Source organism: Octodon degus, unplaced genomic scaffold, assembly GCF_000260255.1.
Source record: "Octodon degus isolate 3935 unplaced genomic scaffold, OctDeg1.0 scaffold00147, whole genome shotgun sequence".
NCBI lineage: Eukaryota > Metazoa > Chordata > Mammalia > Rodentia > Octodontidae > Octodon > Octodon degus.
This window is the reverse complement of record NW_004524723.1, coordinates 4,953,192-4,965,987: the sequence shown is the minus strand read 5'-3', so window position 1 is coordinate 4,965,987 and position 12,796 is coordinate 4,953,192. Positions and strand designations below refer to the sequence as shown.

Below are 12,796 nucleotides of genomic sequence, written 5' to 3'. Positions count from 1 at the left end.
GAGGAGGGAGGGGGAGGGAGGAAAAGGGGAGTTAGGAAGGTGCCTTCAACCATATTTGCCAAGTTTTAAGATGAAAAATAGGCACATATTGTTACTTTTATGATCTTACTGTCTTTTTCCACACACTATTTCACATTGCATAGATTACTTCTAAAGATAAAAGTTGAGAAGCATGTAGTATGTTATATCATTCTTTTTCTGGATTTTTAAGATTTTTTTTAAATTTAGCAAATGCCACATTTTAATGTAAGAGTTACATTTTAACTTCTTCTCTTTTATCACCTGTATTTTACCATTAAAACTAACTGAAGGGAGGATGGAATAAGGTACTGATATTATTATTTCAAAAGTAGTGAACTGAGGCCTCCTCCACTGAGAATCAGAACTTGAAATAAATTAAATTTGGTTCAGTCTGGAGTGTTAATGGGATTTAATTATTTATGAGCTCAGTATCATAAGGGTCTGTGATCCTTAAGAGAGCTAGTCATATCTCAAAGGGCATGCAAAACCGTAGAAATGCATAATGTTGCAGAGTCCATTTATCAGCACAGTCCCCTAAGGTCCTGCAGAAGAAGTGGTCTATATAACATCCTAGAAATTAGTCCAGACTTCTGCCCAGGACTTTGTGCCCATGGAGAAGAAATAAAGACTACACACATGCCACAACCCAACATGCACTTCAGAAAGATGCACACATTATTTAACTACACGTGTGTCAGATACATTGGAGGGTGCGAATGAATGGGTAAAAATAAGATGACATAAAACAAGCGAGCTACATATGGCCCCATAATGACAATCAGCTAGGAGCTGAGGCATGTGAGTAACTCTTAGCACTTACATTACGAAGAAAATCTTGGTCCCTCGGCCTCAAGGTTCCCTTCCTCCCAGAGCAACGGAACACGATGCCGTGAGCGCCACCCCTGCAGCCACCAGGCAGGCTTTAAGCAGCAGGCCTCTCCCCGGCACTAAGAGGTCTTACTCAGCAGTTATAGGACATCCTAGCATCGTCTTCCTCATTGCTGTAAGATACCCCAAGGACAACAAAGGACAGTGTTCTCTTCTTCTCAAAATTGCGTGATCTCAGTCTCGTCACAAGAAAACACCACAAGGCAAATGAAAGGCATTTTTTTTAAAAAAAAATCAGTTCCCAACACTTTTTATAAAAAACAAGAAAACACTGAGGCCATCTCACAGAGGGGAGGAGACTAAGGGAACACGATCACGAAATGTAGTTTGGGATCCTAGACTGAATGCCAAAAACAGGAAGAGGGCCTTAGTTGAAATACTTGCAAAATTCTCTAAGTTTGTGATTCTTTTTTTTTTTTTCTTTTTTTTTTCTTTTCAAAGTTTTATTGATAAACATATAGCAATGAGACAGTTTCAAATCAAATCGAAAGTACAGTTTCAACAAATAATACACTGCATATATTCTTCTTAGTGGTTAAAAGTTTGTGATTCTTTTGGTTACTATTCCAATGTTCATTTCTAGGTTTTAATCATTCTGCTGCAGTTACATGAATTGTTAACAATAGGGATTTTTAAATTTTATTTTATGTTTTGGTACAGGGTCTCACTGCGCAGCTCGAACTCATAGTGATCCTCCTGTTCGCCCTCCTCAGTGCTGGGATTACAGATGTGTGTCACCACTTCCAGTCTTGGTGGCCATCTCAGTGCGCTTGGGGGCAGGGCCAGCGTGGCATGGGGTATCAGGAATCAAACTGGGGTCCTTGAGCTTGCCTAGGCAGGCACTTAGACCACTGAGCTATCTGCATAGCCCCAAAAGGGAATTATTAACAGTAAGGAAAGCTGGGTGAAGATTAACAGGAATTATCTGTGCTATTTTTCATAAATTTTCTTTAACTCTAAGACTATTTCAAAAATTTTTAAATGTTTTTAAAAAAATATACACTCCATGCCCTTTCTGGAATTAATTATATTTTATGTATTTAGTATAGTGATCTTCCTGTTTTCAGCCTCCCAAGAGCTGGGATTACAGGAACGTGCCACCACGTCCAATCTCAATCGCTGTCTCAGTGTGTCCCTGAGGCAAGGCCGGTACAGCATGTAGTGCTAAGATCAAACCCCTGTCCCTGTGCTTTGCCTAAGCAGGCACTTCATTCTGCTGAGCTATCTGGCCAGCCCCTGTGGAGCCAAGTTTTGATACTGATTCAGTCGATTCAATATCATTATCAGTCACTGGTCTGTCTAGGTTTTAACCCAGACCTCTGTAAGGTCTATTGATTGATTGAGACAAGGTCTCACTGTACAGTTTAGGCTGGCCTTGAACCCACTATGAAGCCCAGGCTGGCCTTTCTCATGGTGATCCTCCTGCTTCAGCCTCCCAAGTGCTGGGATTACAGGCATGCACCACTACACCTTACTCTGTCTAGATTTTATATTTATTATTTAAGCACTTTTGTTCATTTATATTTTGCTGAAAAGTTTCCCATCTAAGATATGTTTTCAGTATTTGGCACAGTGTTCATTTGTATTACTCCCCAGTAGGATTTGAGATCTCTGCAGGGTTTGTAGTTACATGGCCCTTTTAATGACCATTGTCATTCATTGGTTCTTCCTTTTTTTCTGGTCCTGTGTTTCTCTGTTCCTGAGGTCTCTTCTATTTGCTGCTTTGGTCAGATGTGTGAGAGCTTTGTCCTTTTAGTTAGGCTTTCATGTAATTTGCTTTGCTTTTGTCTATCATTTTATTCTTTTCTATTTTTAGTAATTTTTGGTTTCATTTTCATTTTTTCCTTTTATTTTGTTGAGTTCATCCTATAACTCTTTTTTTTTTTTTAATGTATCTGGTACAAGGTCTACAGGGTCTCACTACGTAGATTAGACTCATAGTAATTCTCCTGTTTTCAGCCTCCCAAGTGTTGGGATTATAGGCACATGCCACCACACCCAGTCTCAATCTCCATCTCAGTGTGCTGTCATGGCATGCTGGGGATCGAAAGCCGGCTGCTGCGCTCTGCCTGAGCAGGTGCTTTAGTCTGCTGAGCTGTCTGACCAGCCCTCTATTACTCTTTTTCTAACATCTTGGCTTGAATGTTTCTCCCATTCATTTGCTGTCTGTTTCTAATGAGGCAGTCATACAATATAGTTATTTCTTCCAGTCCTCTATTTTATTGTATCATTCACATTTTAGTATGGAGCGTTTCCATCATTGTGCTGTTTTACAAGTTTTTACTTCTGTCATAACTTAGTCCTTTGACCACAGATTATTGCAAGTATGACTTTTTATTTCTGTATAGGTGAGATAGACTTGCTATTATTTAATATATTTTATTAAAATATTATTTTATTATTTTTAATTTTATTTTATTAAAATTTGGATATTTTTATGCTTTAAATAGTCTTCTAATTATTTGGCATAATTTTAAAAATATTTCCATTTGCTTTTTCCCCTTCTCTCCAATGAAGCTGGTGGTTGTCTGAAATGAAGGAAACGTCTCAAAATAGAACATGCATAATTAATTGGCTGAGCAAGCCGAGGTTTCATCCTTGACTCCCCCTCCCCACATCTTTCCACAACTTTGTATACTAATGAAGAGTATTAAAGCACGCCTTTAGCTTGATTTGAGATTCAGTTCACCATCTTCAAACAAATTATAGCCAATAAAAGTTTTCAAATTAGCATCTCCTCTCGGGTACTTGCAGGTATCAGTGACATTTGTGTGTAGTTAGAGGTTATGGAGATTTGTGATTGTGCTGAAGAATACAGGTCTAGAATCAGTACTTATTATGGCTAGTGTTAAAGTATGACAAGTAATATCCTGGCTAATTTATATATTCCCACATCTTGAAACACTGAGCTAAGCGGGAATCTGAAGACAAGGTCAGGAAAGTCACTCTAAAATGGAATCTAATGAGAGGTAATATACAGAGCAAGCGAGTTTTTGTAACATAACCTACTTTGTGGTTGGGAATGCTCTTTTTTGTAAGCCTGAGGTGCCAGCAGTAATGGCTCTAAATCATGCAGAATGAAAACAAGAAGTCGTAGTTGTTGTCCATCATTGCCTACATAGTCAGAGTTCTCCAGACCAACAGAAACAATATTGTTTGTGTTATTTTAAGCAATTGACTCATGAGATTATAGAGACTAAGCAAATTCAAAATATATAGCATGAGTTTGGAAACCTAGGGAAGCATCAATATTGCCACACCAGAGTGAAGGCCTACTCCTGGGAGAGCTCCTTCTTGCTTGGGGGAGTCAGACTTTCTTGTATTCAGGCCTTCCGTTGAGTTGAGATCTACTCACATTATGGAAAACAATCCACTGTACTCAAATGTACTCAATTGAAATACTAATCTCATACAAAAAATCCAGCTTCTCAGAAACATGTGGTATAACATTCCACCAAATATCTGGGCACAGCCATTTTAAAGCATGCAACTAATCATCACACTGTCCTACGGGAGAGGTCCAGGAGAGGGTGAATGCTGGTGTTTTAGTCCCTGGGAGTGTGAGTGTGGGAGAGCAAAGTAGTCTAACTCATTTTCAGCTAATCTGCTTCCTAGTTTTATAACATGGGGCAGACCTCATAGTCTTTCTGTAACTAAGTAACAGGATTGTGGGAATTGGATTATGTAATTCATATGCAACATCCCAGAGTCCCTTCACAGATTCTCAATATTTGTTTCCTCCTGCTTATGGAGGAAAGAGCATCCTCCAGCTGCTGTGACACTCTGCTCACAAAACAACATTCTGATTTTTCATGTAAGTGACATAGAATTCCTAATGGAAAGGACCATCTCATTGTTCATGGATGCAATGGTATCTTTATTCATAAATCTGTCTCAGTAAGAAATCATTGGCAAAAATGGAATCTACTTTTACCAAAACTGGAGAAAGAGAAATATCACAGATGTTTAGGAAATAACCTGTCCTTGATTTCTTTTTATTTTTAATTTTTTAAAGAACACAAAATAATAATAAAAATAGAATTAGAAATGATACAAATTTAGAGACTGAGCATGGTGGTGTGCACCTGTAAACCTAGCATTTGGGAGGCTGAAAACAGGAGGATAACTAAGAGTCTATCTGTCTAGTTAGATCCTGTACTAAATACATAAAAAAAGAAAGGATACAAATTTCACTAAACAAAGTAATAGGAATTCAACAATGGTTGCTGTATTACATGATTTTTTTTTCTGGCAGAATGGGGGATTGAACTCAGGCCCTTGCACTTGCCAGGCAAACGCTTATTCTACTGAGCTATCTCCCTGGCCCCAACATGATATTATCTTCAAATTATTTGTTTGGTTACCAGATATAAACTGCAAAATTAGTTTTAAAAATAACAACAAAAAGTTATAAGAAATTAAAAAGAAAAAATAATAAAAAAGAAAAAATTTTAAGCATTAACTGTTCCTTTCAAAAGACCATAACGTGAGTGGCCAGTGTCTTTCTTTGAGGATGTATAATCTTGTTGATTTCTTTTGGGTTTCATTTGTTACACTCTAATGTTGCTTTCATTGTTACTTTAACTACATGTGGCGTTTCGTGGACTCTTTGGCTACCTTCCATGTAACTGTGCAGCTCCATGCTCCCACCACCTGACCATCCAGTTCTCCAGGTTTTATAGGTCAAACCCTTGAAGAATTCAATCAGTTATTGGCAAGATGGACTGGTCCTTCCAGGAATGTGAATCAAAACAAGAAGCCAGGTGGGTGTGGTGGCTCATGCCTGCAGTCTGCACTCAGGAGGCTGAGGCAGGAGAATCATTGAGAGTTCAAGGCCAGCTGGGCTATGAATTGAAATGCTTAGTGAAATCCTGTTTGAGAGAGAGAGAGAGAGAGAGAGAGAGACAGACAGACAGACAGACAGACAGACAGACAGACAGAGGAGAGAGGAGAGAGAGAGGAGAGAGGGAAGAGAGAGAAGAGAGATGAGAGACGACAGGGAGAAGGGAGATGAGAGAGAGAGACCTATTAAAGGGTAAGTTGTGTGTGATAGGTAAAGTAACCTACAATTCTATGACTTAGTTTATAACATGGCTGCTTATCTGAGTTAAGGAGCCTCAAATTGTTGCACCTGCCTTTGGTCCGGTCTCCCCAGCCCAAAGTCAGCCTTCATTTCACAGCAAACTTCCAAACTTGTGCAGATGGTTTCTCCCAGTGGCCTTTCTGCTTCTCCAGTTCCTGAGTGCTACTGGTTGTCATGTGACTGGTCAGATAAGAATCTTGGCCACTTCATTATGCATCCAGTTAAGTGCCAGGATCTCAGAGTAGTCTGACTGTCTCTTATTGTCCCACTCTTTGTATTTATTGTGTCCCTATTCCTGTGTTCTTTGGCTCTTTATTTCCTCATCCCTCTATAGATTGTGGACTCTGTGCATTTCTCCTGGGATTTACCTAGAGTTCCTCTAAGATGCTTCTGGACCAGTGATTTACTCCATCTGGGATGTACCAGAACATTGGCTATGACATTTTAAAGCTAGAGGCAGGCCCAAATCAGGCATGTGAGTTGTCCTGGGAGAATAATCCTACAAGAGCGCATCTGCCTTCACCACTACCGCTGGCTCTCTGGGTCTATGGATTCAATCAACTGTGGATTGAAAATATTTGGAGAAAAGCAGTGTGCCTTTTTTTCAGTCAGTGTTCTCTAAACACGACAGTATAACACCTGTTTATCTAGGATTATACCTCATTAAGTATTCTGTGTACTCCAGAGAGGATTTAAACTACAGGGGAGGATGTGCATAGGTAACATGAAAATGCTACACTATTTCATATGAGAGACTGGAAAATTACATATATTTTAGTATCCATGAGGATTCCTGGAACCCATCCCCTTAGACACCAAGGGACACTTGTACAGAGCCACCAAATAGAAGCAGCAATGAAGCACAGTAGAGAAAAGCAGCAGCATGTGAGTCACTAGGGCTGAACTTTAATCCTGGGTCTTATATTCATTAGCCTCAAGACCTCACCAAGTCTTCTGAGGTTCAGTCCTATAAAACAGCCTCGGTTGGAAGGGAAACTAAATGAGATGAGGCCATAGCACATTGTAAATGTCAATAGTTATTTTTAAAAAATCATTATTATCAATGTTAATAGCAATATTTTCTAATCCTCAGAAAATGGCAAAAAAGAGAATATAGTGGTGTGCCACAGCTCCTAATTTCTGAGAAGCATACCTTTGTCTCCGCTCCATCTACTCTACAAGGTCACTGTCACAAGGGGGCGGTGAAGAAATGATGGCTATATTTATAGCATTTAGAGAAAGCCTACTTCAGATTTAGAGAAGTTCCCCTGCCTAAAGCCTTCTCCCATAATAAAAGTTTAAAGTCCTTTCCTTGCAGCTTACCTTATTTTTTTTCTTAAAGTACAGCAGCAATGTCACATTGCAGCTCCTCTCTCTGTGCAAATGCCATTGTACTAAAACATATTTCTTACTGAATTTTGGTTGGAGGCAAAATTATTTCTAGGTCATTTCCCCTACGATCAAGACAAGTACAGTAATTAAAACGTTATTTGTAAACAGGATCAAGAAATAATTTATAGCCAGAGTGCAAGGGCTTAGCTCTCTCATGATCTTACATATTTATGTGTTTGAATAGAACCCATGAATACTAACTGGCTCTTTATTGGAATAAATGAGACTATGGAAGGGAGTGAATTGAAGAAGGAAAGTGTGGGGCACATAATTGAAATATAAGATGGAGTGATGGATTTTAGATGCATGTCTGCTGCTGAATCATTTTGTGACTCTAACTGAAGTACAGCACTTCGTGCTCTGATTCCCCACCTGGAAAATTATGATAATATAGCTACCTGGAAAGTGTGATATGGGATTTTATTTTTAAAAAAAGAAGAGATCACTTCTCGGCCTTTTGGCTAAGATCAAGTATAGTATTTGTTCTTACCAGATTTTAAAAAGAAGAGATTATCAACAAGTCTTTTTGAATTCAAGAAGCAAATATCCAAAACAAGAATCTACTAAATTAGAATTCTTATTCTCAGGCATTACCTTTTGTCCTATGTTAACAGGTTTATAATAGCTAGAGAAGCCACTTTAATTCTAGAATTCTGTCAAGTTAATAGTGCTGATATTTCTTAGGCAAAAAGATAAATAAATAGGTAATTTACACAAGAAGCAACCATTTAGCAAAGAAGCAGATTTAAAAATTATTAGCCTCACTAATTAATATAAAAATTGCAAGTAGAAAAAATGAGGTAACAGTGTCTCACCTGTTTTAAAAATCAGTGCTGGGGATGGAATGTGGAGTTTGACAAGTGATAAGCAAGTGCCTTAATGCTGAGCTGCTCCTCTTGCCTTCATTTTGAAATTGGAAAAACATTAAAATGATCTGATAATGCAAGTCTAAATTTGGTCAGGAACTGGGGAAATGAGTACATTAATGGTGAAAGTAAAGTCAATATAGGATCTCTGAGAGTAAACTGGTAGTAAGTAGCTCTAAAATTCTAAAGCCATATGCCCTTTGGCTGTAAAATTCTATTTCAGGGGATTTATCTTATTTAAAAACTCACACTAGACCATGACATACATATGATGGTGTTTCTGACAGTAATGCTATAATGACATGATAAGGTGACCTAACGTCTATTAATAGAAAGTGATTGAATAACTTACAATACAGTCATGTTACCATCTGCCACCATAAAATAAGCCCACAAATACTGACAGATAGGAGACCATGTATGAAATATTGTTAAGTCATAAAAACAAGTTGGACAAATATATAAAATATGATTGCATTTTTAAAAAACTATGTATGGAAACATTTTTCCTAAATAGGAGGAAAATTGAAAAAAAAAAAGGGGGATGGTAAATTTTCTCCTTTTATATTATATGCTTTTATATTATAATTTTTGTAGCAAATATAAATTACTGTTGTTATTAAGATATTATGCATTGGCCGGGGAGATAGATAGCTCAGTAGAATAAGTGCTTGCCTGGCAAGCGCAAGGCCCTGAGTTCAATCCCTGGTACCGCAAATAAATAAATAAATAAAAAGATATTACGCAGTTGGGTTTTTTATATCAGGTAGTTTTATTTTTTTTTTTTTCAGATCATCTCTTTATTGATATATTTTCTTTTGCTTCTTTGCTAGCTGGATACTCGACAACGCCGTTGTTGATGTCATCTATGATGTTATGAGGGTGCTGGCTGTCCACATTGCAGCCCACAGACTGGGCAGTCCCCAGGATCTCCTTAATGGTTCCGGAAAGTTCTCTGGCTAAAGACCGGTGCCGTATCTGTCGGGCAATGCGGACAATCTCATCAAAAATGATATTTCCGCTGTGTTTAATGTTTTTCTGCTTCTTTCTCTCTCTTGGCGGCTCCTTGAGGGCTTTGATGATCAGGGCAGAGGCAGAAGGCACCACCTCAATCTGAGCCTGTCTGCTCTGAATGGTCAGTTTCACAGTGATCCGCAGGCCCTTCTAGTCACCAGTTGCCTTGGCAATGTCATCCCCCACTTTTTTTGGAGACAGACCCAAGGGACCGATCTGGGGGGCCAGGGCAGACGTGGCGCCAACTTCACCACCGGTGCACCTCAGGTACACGACTTCAATCTCGTTGGGGTCGAACTTGCGAACTTGGGCGACAGGCTGGAGGTGGCTGGTGTCCGATGAACCCGGATTCGGGACAACCAAAGAAAGTTGCACCTTAGCCTCCTCCTAGCCGAAAGCCGAAAGCAGCAGGTAGTTTTATAAACAAACATTTATAATTGTCTTCCTCAGCCTACCCTCATACTGCATCAGGTCAAACTTTTGCTTCAGTTTTTTATTTTTTCTTTCCTATTTTGGGAGGCATTTTTAAATTAAAAAAAAAAAACTGTCCTGTTAATTAAAAAAGAAATTTATTCATTGCCAAAATTTTCAAAATACAGAAAAATCAAAGAAAATAAATATAATAATCTATTCTCTAGAGATAAAATGACATATATATTTTTCTGTATTATCTTTCAGTATTTTTCTCTAAGTTCTAAAATATTAAGACTATTGGTAAGATCGAGTATCATACACTAATTTTTCACCTAACATTTTATTGATCATTTCCCTACATTATTAATCACTTCTTAATGTAATTTTTGTAGTTATAGGATACACCATATTATGGTGTGCAATTTCTTAATATTGAACATTTTGGTAGTTTTGAATTTTTTTGCTGTTCAAAACAGTATGTGCTGCGTGTGATGGTCTATGCCTGTCATCAGTGCACTCAGGAGTCTGAGGCAGGAGGATCACAGAGTTTGAGGCCAGCCTGAACTATACAGTGAGACCCTGCCTCAAAAAACTAAAAAAAAAAAAAAAAAAAAAAAAAAAAAAAAAAAACAAAAAACCTAAAAAAACTATGTATGTTGGTAAGTAGTTAATATGTATATTTCAATATTTCATTGTGTTCTGATTGAGGAGGTTGTTTTTTCTTATTGTTGTTGTTTGAGAGGGCCTTTAATTTGCTTTGTGCCTCAGGCAGGCCTTGAACTTATGATCTTCCTGCCTAAGTCTCCTAAATGCTGGAGTAGACATGAGATATCACGTCCAGCTTATATTTTGAGTATTTCTGCAAGATAAATTTCTAGAAAAGAAAGAAGGGTAAGGCTGCCATGAAAATTTTAATATTTATCATCAAGTTGGCTGCCAATTTGATTAACTTGAGTTAATCTACTCTCTTACCAGAAAGGATCAGAGTGAATAAAGCTTTGTCTCTTCTACTCAATCTAGTGCTTTTATTTTTCATTGAAATAAACAAAAACAAAGTTTGACCTGTTTCATAGATAAATTGCTTGTCCTTTTATTAAAAAGTATACTTATTTGCTAGTATAGCTGAAACTTTAAATATCTATTATTTCTGTTTATAGTCTTTAAAGGAACATTTCCTTTCATAGTCAGAAACATTGCAGAGTTAACAAAATTAGTAATAACTTCTTCATATCGTCTGTGACTGGTTTCACAGCTATTTGCCTCAATTGTCTCAAAAATACCTCTTCTGATTTATTCTGAACAAAAGCCAACCCAAGACCATGCATTGAATCTAAGTGGTAGGTCTTTGGAGATTTAAAAAATACTGTTTCTTTTGTTTTTCTTCCCATGCACTGACTTATTGAAGTTGCCTTTAAAATGCTTTGCTTTTTAGGATTTGTCTGAGTGTATCACTGTGGTGCTATTCATTTTCTCCTCTGTTCGTTGTATTTTTTGTAAAAGGGGAGCAGCTGTAACGTCATGGTAAACTTGAGTATGTTCAGAATGAACATTTAAATCATAAGTAATGTACACTTGTTCCTGTGTCACATCAGGAGACTGATACATAAGAGCTGATTGATCATCAGGGGATGCTAAGCTTGACCTCTGGAGGGGGATGGTACCATCTGTCTCCTCCATCCCCCTCTACCCGACCCTGGAGGACTGGACAGTGGTCAGCACTGTCTACCTTGGCACTGTAAGCAAGGGCTTTGTCCTCCTGTTCTCCTAATGACTTTACCACCCATAGTTAATCTTTATATGAATCATTGTTTGTATTTGGGATGGAAATAATGATTTTCTAATTCCAACCTTCCTTCTTTATTCCTATCTCATATTCGGGGGCTGCCTGTGTAGAGATGAGAACACAAATGCTTGAGCTTTTTTATCCTTCATCACAATTTAAATGCTTAGGCCTTGCCGGAGCTGGCTCACATACCAATAGTGCAATCCCCAAGTGGAATGTCAAAAAGCAAAAGGAATGGTGAAAATCCCAGAATTAACCCTGATAATTATATATTATTATATAATATGTTATTATATAATAATCATACATATGATTATTATATTTCATTACAAATTAAAAGGTGCAGCATAAATAGAGCTGTCCAATAGCAGTGACATGCAAGCCACATAAGTTATCTAGTTGATCCCCTTAAAAAAATAAGCAGAAACAGGTAACATTGTACGTGACATATCTTAACCTACACATCAACATATTGTTGTTTCACCGTTCCTAATTGACATTTTAGAAGTTCCACGCTACTTCAAATTTCAAATTTAACCTTAACTAAAATTTTTAAATAGTCAAAATCAGGACACCTAATGTTGTTACTTGAATATTAACAATATTTGATATTGATATAGTAATACTATCTAATCCATTTTCCACATTCAAATGTTACTGGTTGTTCAAATAATGCTTCTTATGGTTATTTCTTCCCTAAGTCCAGAATCTAACTCGGGATTATACACAGAAACGGGCTGTCAAATCTCTTTAGTCTTCTCAAATCTGGAAAATACTTGCACTTTCTTTACCTTTCTTGACTATATTGATCAGCTTTCCTACTGCTGAGACAAAGCACCCGACACCTGAAGGCTAAAGGAGGAGTGTTTTAATTTGGCTCATATTAGCAGAGGTTTTAGTCTATGGTCAGCTCTCTCTAAAACAGGAATACCATGGTGGAAGGACATAGAGGGGCACAGTTGCACATGTCATAGTAGCCAGGAAGCAAACACAGGAAAGTGTGCCAGAGAGGAAGGGGGGGCATAGTCCCTAAGATCGTGCCCCAGGGACCTCAAACACATTATGCAATGTACTTCACTAATCTCCTATGTGTCTCTTAGCATAATCCATTGATAATCAGATTAAATACCTCAGTGATACTTACACTTTTTTTTTTTGAACGTGCCAAGACTTTTACTTTCCCTGCTTTTTCTTTCCATATTCACCCAAAGGTACAATCTGATAAAAAAAAAAAACAAAAAAAAACTTCATCTACTTCCATTTGCAAATGGCTTTTGACTTAACAAAATACTACTGAAAGCAGAATGCCATAGTGTTAACATGATGTGGTAGAGA

General features: G+C 37.7%; 2 pseudogenes; one reads left to right on the top strand and one right to left on the bottom strand.

Annotated features, from left to right (window-relative positions):
• Positions 1–4,786: 4,786 nt before the first annotated feature.
• LOC105743672 lies at positions 4,787–9,725 on the bottom strand (annotated as a pseudogene).
• On the top strand, positions 7,826–7,936 carry LOC111812886 (annotated as a pseudogene).
• Positions 9,726–12,796: the final 3,071 nt, after the last annotated feature.